Below are 10513 nucleotides of genomic sequence, written 5' to 3'. Positions count from 1 at the left end.
TTTATACATTTCTGTTTGATCTTCCCTTGGCCTCTAATGCTTCAGGGGAAAAAACAATCCAAGGTTGTTCTAACTCCTAAGAGCTAGTAGAGTCCACTCCAGGCAGCATCCTGGCAAACCTCTTCTGCACCCTCTCCAAAGCCTCCACATCCTTCCTGTAATGCGACCAGAACTGCACACAATATTCCAAATGTGGCTGAACCAAAGTTTTTTGCAACTCTAACATGACTTCCTAACTCTTGTACTCAATGCCCTGACCGAGCATACCAGGTGTTGTCCTTACCATTCTATCAATCTGTGTTGCTACATTTAGGGAGCTATGGACTTGAACTCTAAGATCCCTCTGTACATCAATGCTGCAAAGGATCTTGCCACGAATTGTACATTTTCCTCTTTAAATTTTAGCTTTGCAAATTAAAGTCCATCTGCCATTTCTCTGCCCATATCTGTAAGTAAGTGATCTATATCCTGCTGTAAAATTTGACAGCCTTAAAGCAGAGAATTTCAGATACACTAAGCAGGTCGCCCGAAACGTCGCCCATTCATTCTCTCCTGAGATGCTGCCTGACCTGCTGAGTTACTCCAGCATTTTGTGAATAAATACCTGTGGAGAGACTAACATCAGAGTTAATGTTAGAGGTCCGAGGGAGAAAGAGATCATTTTAAAAAGTTGCAGAGAGGGTTAGGAAAGGATGGGTAGAAATATCTGAAATGAGACGAGACAGGCCAATAGGGGGGCAATTGGTGTGTCTATCTTTGGAGGGTAATTAAACTTCTTTGTCACTGTTGGAGGATCTCAGTCTTGATGCAGGGTCTCTGCCCAAACATCCCTCCGTCTCCACGGATGCTGCCTGACCCGCTGAGTTCTTCCAGTAAATGTTATTTGATTTTTGGTCTTTAAGAGGGTTGGGTGAAGGGAGGTTTGGGGTCCCTCCCAGGTTGGGAGCCGCTGCCTTAGCCTCCTCCCCGGACGAGCATCGCCCCTGGCCAAGGGTTAGTGAGTGAGTTAGTGAGTGAGTTGTCTGTGCAGAGGTAGAGAGAGCTGGGCGGCGCTTCTGCTGTTCTCTCGCTGGTGGGGATGGCGCTGTTCCTTTCCCACGGACCCCAGCCTGGTTGCTCTCGCTCCTGAGCAGTCGGGACATGGACACCCGGAGCCGGCGCTCCTGCAGCCTGGGCGTCTGAAGCCTCCAGACCCCGGACCAGACCAGCCTCCTCCCAGTCCAGCGGCGCGGAGCGAAGGGAAGGGAAAGGGGGGCAGCCCCGGGAGGAGGGTGCACTCGGCGAGGTGAGCTTTGGGGAGGGTGGGGAGGGAGAGGCTGAGCTGCTCTTATTATGGAGCCGCTTCAGGAGGGTTTGTTTCTTAGCGGTGGAGCTGGAGCTGGAGCTGCGCCCAGGTCAGGGCTCTCATTGTTCTGGTCTGAGTGAGATCTCTCCCCCCCTCCCCCCCCCTCCTCCCCTCCCCCTCCCCTCCCCCTCCCCCCCCCCTCCCCTCCCCCCCCCCCCCCTCCCCTCCCCCCCCCCTCCCCTCCCCCCCCCCTCCCCTCCCCTCCCCCCCCCCTCCCCTCCCCCCCCCCTCCTCTTCCCCCCCTCCTCTCCCCCCCACTCCTCTCCCCCCCTCCTCTTCCCCCCCCTCCTCTCCCCCCCCTCCTCTCCCCCCCCTCCTCTCCCCCCCCTCCTCTCCCCCCCCTCCTCTTCCCCCCCCCTTCTCTTCCCCCCCCCCTCCTCTTCCCCCCCCCCTCCTCTTCCCCCCCCCCCCCTCCTCTTCCCCCCCCCCCCTCCTCTTCCCCCCCCCCCCTCCTCCTCCTCTTCCCCCCCCCCTCCTCTTCCTCTTCCCCCCCCCCTCCTCTTCCCCCCCCCCTCCTCTTCCCCCCCCCTCCTCTTCCCCCCCCCCCTCCTCTTCCCCCCCCCCCCTCCTCTTCCCCCCCCCCCCTCCTCTTTCCCCCCCCCCCTCCTCTTCCTCTTCCCCCTCCTCTCCTTCCCTTGAGCTGGAGGAACCTTTATATTTGATAATCCTCATCTCAGTCGCTTTAAAGCAAAACAAAACAGGTAGCAACCTGGGATTGGGGGAGGGGGAGGGGAGGGGAGAATCTCCTGCACGTTTAAATGAAATACTAAACTTCATAGCTGCAGATTCTTGCCCGCACCCACCGCGTCCTGCAGCTTTGTCTGGCTGGAGGATTTCTTCCTGGGGCTGGCGGATGCAGTTTCGCGGGGACTAAGCAAGGTTGTTAATTCTCTCTCCCAAGCTGCAAGCAGTGGAGATCTTTACCAGTTACTCCCACTTGCAGCAGTTACACTCTTTTGTTTGAAATTTGTTTTAAACAAAAGAAAGGTAACCATTTGCAGCCAGGGTTTTGATTTGTTCTTGTATGTGTTTGTGTATGTGTGTGTGTGTGTGTGTGTGTGTGTGTGTGTGTGTGTGTGAGTGTATGTATGTGTGTGTGAGTGTGTGTGCGTGAGTGTGTGTATGTGTGTGAGTGTATGTGTGTGTGAGTGTATATGTATATGTGTGTGAGTGTGTGTGTGTGTGAGTGTGTATGTGTGTGTTTATGTGTGTGAGTGTGTGTGTGTATATGTATGTGTGTGTGAGTGTGTGTGTGTGTATATTTGAAGGGGCAGCGGTCCCGGGGTTCGATCTCACGGGAAATTGACCCAATATGGTCCAAAAGTAGAAGCAGGAGGCCGAGGGATAAAGCTCTCCCGAGCTTTCGGTTTTCCAGGGTTGTACTTATCTTCAGCCACGTTACCGGTACAATGTTTGCAAACCAATCTGTTTATACATATAGTTACTATGCAAGAATTGCACATTAACAGGGGGTGGTGATTGTTGGGTGCATTTTGTGACCTTTAACCACTCCTTTCTGCCCCCCCCCTTCCATGGTTATTAACTGTTGGGTCGCTATTTTAATTGGACTTTAAGTAATGTGTGTGCCTCATTCTTAAGTGGGAATTATTCCCATTTTTATTGGGAATCCTTTGTTACAGCTATGCATTTTGTTGCATTAAATGGTGCATGTGCTTTTAGTGTTCCTGTGTAGTTTGGGAAAGATTGCAGAGTAAAATCACACTTGGTCTTTTGAGTTAAAGCAGAATGTTTCAGTGCTTCATAACCTCTTTGGAGAATCCAATTTTAATAACTCGATTTTTTAAACTTGAGGAGTTCATTCTGAGTGTTGCAATAGATCCAGCATCTTCCTTGTGTATATTTACTGCAAGAGATTCATATTGATGGGAAACTACACCAATTTAGCTCACTTACAAAGTGCAGCTGGTCCCTAACTCGCATTAGATTGGTTTCATGTGCCATGGCTCGCTTGGGTTTATTGGGTCCGGGATGAACATTTTTAAAGTTCTCGACTATGATTTGGAGGCTTTCTGTGCTTCGCTCTCCCCACCTCTATACTGACCTCCATTTTCTGCACCCTGTGGCTGACCAGTCTTCAACGTCAGAGCCTCACTTAAATCTTGGACTCCATTGTGATAATAGTTGGCTGGGCTCTAAGTTCGTGTGGCACCCCTTCCTCTCTTTTCACTTCCTTTACAGTGTTCCTTCTTCAGTGTCTTCATGTGGCTCGGTGCTGGGTTCAGTTTAAAACCCCAGGTAGGGCCTGGGCATATTCACTGATAGATGCTGCAGAGGGAAACTAGAGGTGGAATCTTTGTCCACGGGAGTAACTTGGAACCTTGGACAGGCTATCCGATCGAGGACTGACTCCGAGATCTTAAACGGTGACCTTTATCTGTTGGCCTGCTACTTAGAGTCATCAGCACAGAAACAGGCCCTTTGGCCCAACTTGCCCACGCCGGCCAACGTGCCCCATCCACACTCGTCCCACCTGCCTGCGTTTAGCCCATATCCCTCTAAACCAATCCGATCCATGTACCCATCTAAATGCTTCTTAAACATTGCGATAGTACCTGCCTCAACTATCTCCATCAGCTCGTTCCATACGCCCACCACCCTTAAGTGGAGAATACAATTAAAACCTGGGTTCATCAATGGAGGCATAAGAAACTGCAGATGTTGAAAAGTTGAGCAAAGTGCAAATTGCCAGAGGAACTCAGTGGGTCAGGCAGGATTTGGGGAGGGAATGGACGGGTGATGTTTCAGGTCAGGACCTTTCTTCAGACTAACAGTCCGAAAAAGAATCTGCCCCAAAATACCACTTGCCCATTCCCTCCCCTGATGCTTTGCTGGGTGTATCAGTGGATTGTTGGAAATTGTTCCAGCACTTTGGGTGAGCAAAGCAGTTCCAGGAGATGCTGGTTGGGTTACTGGAGACTGGGCTGTTGAGCACATGAGTCCCTTTCTCAGCCAGACGGAGATCCAAGTCCCTTGGATCTGTACATCCCTGTTCGCTGAACAGGCAGCTCTTCCCATGGGTAAAGGCCCAGCAAAAGTGCTGCAAAGTATATCCTGAGGAATGATGCGTCTCCCTCGTTTTGAGAGAGATCATGCACAGAATAGTCTTCTCCTTAGATAGACACAAAATGCTGGACTAACTCAGCGGGTCAGGCAACATCTCTGGAGCAAAGGAATAGGTGGCGTATCGGGTCGAGACCCATCTTCAGACTGAGAGTCATGGGACAGGGAAACTAGAGGTATGGAAAGGTTCAGAACAAATCAGAACTGGCACCGATGACCAAGGAAAGGTGGAGCCCACAACGGTCCACTGTTGGCTGTGGATGCAGTCCTTGAGGATATAGGGTGCCTTGGTGCCACTCTGGTTCGGAGGTGACTGATGAGGCCATTGTGGGGCCCACAGGTGAGACAGGAGGTAAAAGAAAATAACTGCAGATGCTGGTACAAATCGATTTGTTCACAAAATGCTGGAGTAACTCAGCAGGTCAGGCAGCATCTCGGGAGAGAAGGAATGGGTGACGTTTCGGGTCGAGACCCTTCTTCAGACTGGTGACTGATGCGAGGGTGGTTTGTGAGATGGTACACTCCTGCATGACGTCTGCCTGTTCCCAATGTATGCATTCTGTTCTCCATACCATTCCCAATGCTCCTCCTCATCTAATTTTGCAGTGTGTGTCACAGAGGTGGCAGGTTAGCTCATTCTCACATAACACTATAAATGGGATTCGCATAGCACAGATATGTTAATCAAGTAACAAGGAGACACAAGACTGCAGGTGCTGATATCTTGTACAAAAAACAACATGCTGGGGGAACTCTGGGTTAGGCAGCATCTGGGGAGGGAATGGGAAAGTGGCTTTTTGGGTCAGATTCTTTTCAGACTGTCAATCTGAAGAATGGTCCTGACCCAAAAAGGAGAAGGGGATGGACAGATGACGTTTTGGGTCTGGACCATTCTTCAGATTGACTTGAAACAACACCTGTCCATCTCCCTCGGCAGATGCTGCCTGACCCGCTGAATCCTCCAGCACTATGTTTTTAACATGGGAGCATGTGTTTGGATTGTGCTTGCAGGTAAACATAAAGACTGGGACTCTTGGCTATCAGAAGAGAAGGCTGGTCTGCCTCAGTCCCTTTCAAGAACAATGTTAAGCCAAATGAAAGGCCTGAAATGTAAGGGAGTCAATGATAAATCTTGAATTTGGACAGCACGGTGATACAGCTGGTAGAGCTGCTGCCTCGCAGCGACAGAGACCTGGGTTCAATCCTGACATCGGATGCATTCTCTGTGGAGTTTGCATCTTTTCTCTGTAACCCTCTGGGTTTCCCCAGGTGCAGCAGTTTCCTCCCAGGTTCTAAAGAGATGTGTGGCTTGGTAGATTAATTGTCCGCTGTCGATTGGCCTGAGTGCGTGGTTGAATGGTAGAATCTGGAGGGAGCTGATGGTTGGGGAGTGTCGAGAGAATACAAATTGAGATGAGTGCAGATGGCTGCTGGATGGTCAGTGGGAACTTGGGCAGAGGGGCCTGTTTCTGTGCTGTATCGCTCTGTGACTCTATGGAATGCAGGAAATTGCTCTGTTCCCCAGAGATCGTAGAACTCTCTGTCAAGTCACAGTGAAGAGCAGAGCTGGGTTTAAGGGGAAACTGGATAGAAAGAAGAGAGGGATATGTTGATGGGGGAGGTGGAGAAGAAGGGGGAGGGGGAGGTGGTGTGCCCCAGGCAGAGGGATCAAATGGTCTGTTGTCGTGTTTTTGGTTCAATGTAATATAGGCTAACCTCCTTAGCTGCCTTTTACTTATCCAGCTAAAATAATTCTTTTAATAAACAAGGGGATTCTAGTCTTCACTTAATTTTATAAACTCTCTTCAAATCAATCCTGATTAAATGTTCCAAGTATAGACGCCCAGTTTATTGAATGTGACTGGGAGCTGTTACCATCTGCACAAGATTTCTGCAGATGGTTATACTCTGTCTGACAGAAAGATAATGCAAGTCATGGAGGGAGACAGAAGAGAAACAGGCCCTTTGGCCCACGGAGTACATGCTGGCCATCAGCCACCTATTTACATTAATCCCATTTTTTGTTATCTCCGCATTGCCGTCAATTCTTCCAAGATTCTATCAATCACCTACACACTATGTCATAACGTCATAGGTGATAGGAGCAGAATTAGGCCATTCAGCACATCAAGTCTACTCCGCCATTCAATCATGGCTGATCGATCTCTCCCTCCTAACCCCATTCTCCGGCCTTCTCCCCATGACCTCTGACACCCATACTAATCAAGAATCTATCTTTGCCTTAAAAATATCCATTGACTTGGCCCCCACAGCCTTCTGTGGCAAATATTCCACAGATTCACGACCCTCTGACTAAAGAAATTCCTCCTCATTTCCTGCCTAAAGGAACGCCTTTTAATTCTGAGGGCCTGACCTCTGGTCCTAAACTCCTCCACTAATGGAAACATCCTCACCACATCCACTCTATCCAAGCCTTTCACTATTTGGTAAGTTTCAATGAGGTGCCCCCCTCACCCTTCTAAACTCAAAGGGGCAAAATACAGCAGTGAATTAAACTGTATATTCACATGTCTGGGCTGAGGGAGGTAACAGGAATACCCAAGTCATGGGAGGAACTTGCAGACACCCAAGGTCAGGATTGAACCTGGGTCTCTGGCACCGTGAGGCAGTGATTCTGTGAGTTGCACACAGTGCCACAGCTGTCGTAAAGGAAATATTATTCTTAAATATCCCAGCTCCATTTCCTTGGGTCATTGTGCATATCTGAATGTTATGAGCAAGGTTTTATTGTTCTGAAGTACTGAGAGAACAGTGGAATATTTCTCACGTGCAGTAATCCCTTTAATTAACTCCATCTGGACGGTGAGCAGTCGTCATTAATGATGCAACAAATATCCAAAATTAAGGCTGAAAGGGGCTACCTGGGAAAAATGTTTAAAACTGTGTTTCAACCACTGTAAACCAGAAGCACAAAACTATTGGAAACCTGATATGAAATACAAGCAGAAAATGTTTGAAACACTCAACAGGTCTGGCAGCATCTGTGCAGAGACAGTTAACATTTTAGGACAAAGACCCTTCCATAGATGCTGTCTGACTTGCTGTTCCATCACTCTCTGCTTTTATTGCATGATTTCCAGCATCTGTGTTTTTGTTTTCATTTGAGGTCACTGTCATATTTTAAAACAAAATCTCCCCCATATTTGTGAGGTGATTTTATTGCCAGGGCCTGCTTCTAATGTAACCTGGTGCAAATTTACCCAATAACACTTACCCTTCTCTCCATCCCTCTTTTTTGATGCTTGTCAATTTCTACCTTTTGCCTTGGCCCTGCGTCCTCCTCCCTCAATATTCCTTTCTCTGGCCTCATCTTTCACACCTCTTCTATCCTTATCTCACTTTTTGTCTTTTCATCTCTGGCCTTTGTCCAACCATCCGCCTATGGAAAAACTCCCCTCACCTGTATCCACCCATTCCTTGTCAGGTTTTGTCCCGTCCCCACCTCTCCAGCTTTCTCACCTATTACAATTAATCTGAAGAAGGGACCTGACTCGAAATGTTGCCTATCCATGTTCTCCAGAGATATTGCCTGACTCACTGAGTTACTCCAGCAATTTGTGTATTGTTTCTACCCAGTGAGATGTACATGTATGCCAAGTTCCATACAAGATTAAGCCTCAATGGATTGTTCATCACTGCTGGAGTGCCTGATTTCCACAGATGCTAGGGTTGTAGCATGTAGCAGTTGTACTGTCAGAGGTGTTAGGCCAAGGACTGTGTCAGAAGGAACTGCAGATGCTCGTTTAAACCGAAGATGAACACAAAAAGCTGGACCGAAGATGGACACAAAAAGCTGGAGTAACTCAGTGGGTCAGACAACATCTCTGGAGAAAAGGACTAGGTGAGGTTTCGGGCCGAGACCCTTCTTCGGGTCACAACCCGAAACGTCGCCTATACCTTTTCTTCAGAGATGCTGTCTGACTCGCTGAGTTACTCCAGCTTTTTGTGTCTATCTTAGGCTAAGGACTGTCAACTTTGTCAGATGGATGTGGCCAATGTTTTGCAGGAGGGTGGGAGCATTCTTCTCCATGTCCTAGAGCAATTTCTATCACTCGAACACTTCCGGAGAATGGCACGATCTAGTCATTATTGCACTGCTGTTGGTGGGATCTTGCTGACTACAAATTGCCACAGTTGATGCTGCCAACTCTTTGAAAACATCCCTTTGACTCGGTGTTGTCAAAGTTGGTTAGAAATCTTCTTGTCTTTGTGTGGATTCTGAGTTAGTAGTGTCTGGCATGTTTGTCTGGCATAAGCTCCTTATCTTTGCTTGATTCAGTATAATTATTGTGGTCAAGCATTCCTACAGCATGCCTTAGGAATGTTACTTCGACAATGAGTAATATCAGGAGGCGGCCGTGCAACTTAAAGTAAACTGCTGGGAGAAAAAATCAGCAGGTCAGGCGGCATCAATGGAGGCAAAGGACTGTCAAAGGATAAATGTGAGGTTATCCACTTATTTGTCATATGTAGGTTGGCACAGGGTCAACGGTACAATGAAATGTATTTGACAAGACAACGGGTCACCTCAGCAGTAAGATTAAAAATGACATTAGTAAGGTAAAAAGACAATATTTAAAAATAGGTAAAAAGACAATATTAAAAATAATCAACATAATTGAAATGTGTTTATGAGTTCAGAGGCCTGATGGTAGAAACTGTTCTTAAGTTTGGTGGTACGCGCAGCCATACTCCTGTATCGTCTGCCTGACGGTAACAAGGATAACAGCCAGCGTGCTGGGTGGCTGTGGTCCTTGATGATGCTGCGTGCCTTCCGCAGGCACCGCCGGTAGAAAATGTCCTGAATGGCCGGGAGACAGTTGCCAGTGATGTGCTGTGCCGTCTTCACCACTCTCTGTAGTGATTTGTGGCTGTGGGCAGAACAGTTCCCGTACCGGACTGTAATGCAGCCCGTCAGCAGGCTCTCCATGGTGCATCTGTAGAAGTTTGTGAGGATGCTGGCGTTCATGACAAACTTCCTCAGTCTTCTCAGGAAAAAGGGCCGCTGGTGGGCCTTCTTTGTTATTGTGTCCGTGTGCAGTGTCCAGGAAAGGTCCTCAGTGATGTGCACACCGAGGAACTTAAAGCTGCTGACCCTTTCAACCGCAGCATCACCGATGTGGATGGGGAGGTGTCCACTCCCCCGCTGTCTCCTGTAGTTCACCATCATCTCTTTAGTTTTGCTGACATTGAGAGAGAGGTTATTTTCCTGGCACCAGCTGTTTAGTGCCTTTACCTCCTCTCTGTAGGCCGTCTCATTGTTGTCTGTGATGAGGCCCAAGATGGTCGTGTCGTCAACAAACTTTAGGATGCTGTTTGAGCTGTGCTTGGCAGTACAGTCGTGCGTGAACAGGGAGTACAGGGGAGGACTGAGCACACAGCCCTGTGGTGTGCGTGCCTGTGTTGAGGATCAGTGAGGAAGAGGTGTGGCTGCTAATTCTCACCACCTGGGGCCTGCCCGTCAGGAAATCAAATATCCATCTGCAGATGGAGGTCTCCAGTCCAAGATCAAGGAGCTTGGGGACGAGTTTTGAGGGAATAATAGTGTTGAATGCCGAGCTGTTGTCAATAAAGAGCATTCTCACATATGTATTTCCTTTGTCCAGGTGGGTGAGCGCAGTATGTATTGCCATGGCAATGGCTTTGTCCGTGGCCCTGTTTGGTCTATATGCAAACTGAAGAGGGTCAAGGTGTCAGGGAGAGAGGAGTAGATGTGAGTTTTGACTAGTCGCTCGAAGCACTTCATGACGACTGATGTCAGTGTGACAGGACGGTAGTCATTTAAACAGGAGGTTACTGGTTTCTTTGGAACAGGAACAATGATGGATGCTTTGAAGGAGGTGGGAACCACAGACTGACAGGAACAGGAAGGCAGATTATTATCTGATTGGTGTCAAGTTAGGAAAAAAGGAAGTACAAAGAGATCTGGGTGTCCTTGTTCATCAGTCACTGAAAGCAAGCATGCAGGTACAGCAGGCAGTGAAGAAAGCTAATGGCAAGTTGGCCTTCATGACAAGATGAGTTGAGTATAGAAGCAAAAAAGTCCTTCTGCAGTTGTACAGGGCG

At 48.5% G+C, this 10513-nt stretch overlaps 1 protein-coding gene across 1 annotated transcript in view; it reads left to right on the top strand.

Moving 5' to 3' along the window:
* The first annotated feature begins 1073 nt into the window (after window positions 1-1073).
* Window positions 1074-10513, top strand: part of farp1 (FERM, RhoGEF (ARHGEF) and pleckstrin domain protein 1 (chondrocyte-derived)) — a 223043-nt gene continuing 213603 nt past the window's right edge. The window contains exon 1 of the mRNA XM_078402238.1: window positions 1074-1285. The gene's annotated coding sequence lies outside the window, so the exon portion shown is untranslated. The remainder of the gene's footprint in view (window positions 1286-10513) is intronic.

The sequence above is a fragment of the Rhinoraja longicauda genome, chromosome 7 (genome assembly GCF_053455715.1).
Source record: "Rhinoraja longicauda isolate Sanriku21f chromosome 7, sRhiLon1.1, whole genome shotgun sequence".
NCBI lineage: Eukaryota > Metazoa > Chordata > Chondrichthyes > Rajiformes > Arhynchobatidae > Rhinoraja > Rhinoraja longicauda.
The sequence above is the reverse complement of the archived record's forward strand: the minus strand, read 5'-3'. Positions and strand labels throughout refer to the sequence as shown.